This window comes from Myotis lucifugus, unplaced genomic scaffold (genome assembly GCF_000147115.1).
Source record: "Myotis lucifugus unplaced genomic scaffold, Myoluc2.0 scaffold_4, whole genome shotgun sequence".
Lineage (NCBI taxonomy): Eukaryota > Metazoa > Chordata > Mammalia > Chiroptera > Vespertilionidae > Myotis > Myotis lucifugus.
In genome coordinates, this window is record NW_005871052.1 from 17,137,343 (window position 1) to 17,137,942 (window position 600).

The window sequence follows — 600 nt, forward strand, 5'->3', positions numbered from 1 at the left end:
ACAGACCAATAATAATCCGCAAGATTAAATTAGTAACTGAAAATCTCAACACATGAAAGCTCAGGAACATGTGGCTTCACTGTTGAATTTTACCAAACATTGAAAGAATTAATGCCAATCCTCAAATTCTTTCCAGAAATTGAAAAGGAAGAAACTCTCCCAAACTCATTTTATGAAGTCTGCATTATAGTGATACCAAAGCCAGATAAGAACTCTAAAAGAATTTTTGCTTCAGCAGAACATATGCTAAAATTGTAACAATGCAGAGATTAGTATGGCCCCTATACAAGGATGACATGCAAGGTTTGAAGTGTTAAATATTTTTAAAATTGTATTGAATGTAAACTGTAATAAAAAAACATACTAAAAGAAAAGAAAAGTATAGGCCAATACCCTTGATGAATATAAATGATGTGTTAAAATAATATTCTACCAAATCAAATTCAGTTGCACATTAAAAGGATCATAAACCATGATCAAGTGGGACCTATCCCTGGTATGCCATATCAATAAATGTGAAATATCAGGTTAAAAGCATGAAAGATAAATATCATATGATCTTCTTAATAGATGTAGAAAAAGCATTAGACAAAGTTCAAC

The 600-nt window shown here is 30.7% G+C and overlaps 1 pseudogene; it reads left to right on the forward strand.

Moving 5' to 3' along the window:
* Window positions 1-224: 224 nt before the first annotated feature.
* LOC111823050 lies at window positions 225-325 on the forward strand (annotated as a pseudogene).
* The last annotated feature ends 275 nt before the right edge of the window (window positions 326-600 follow it).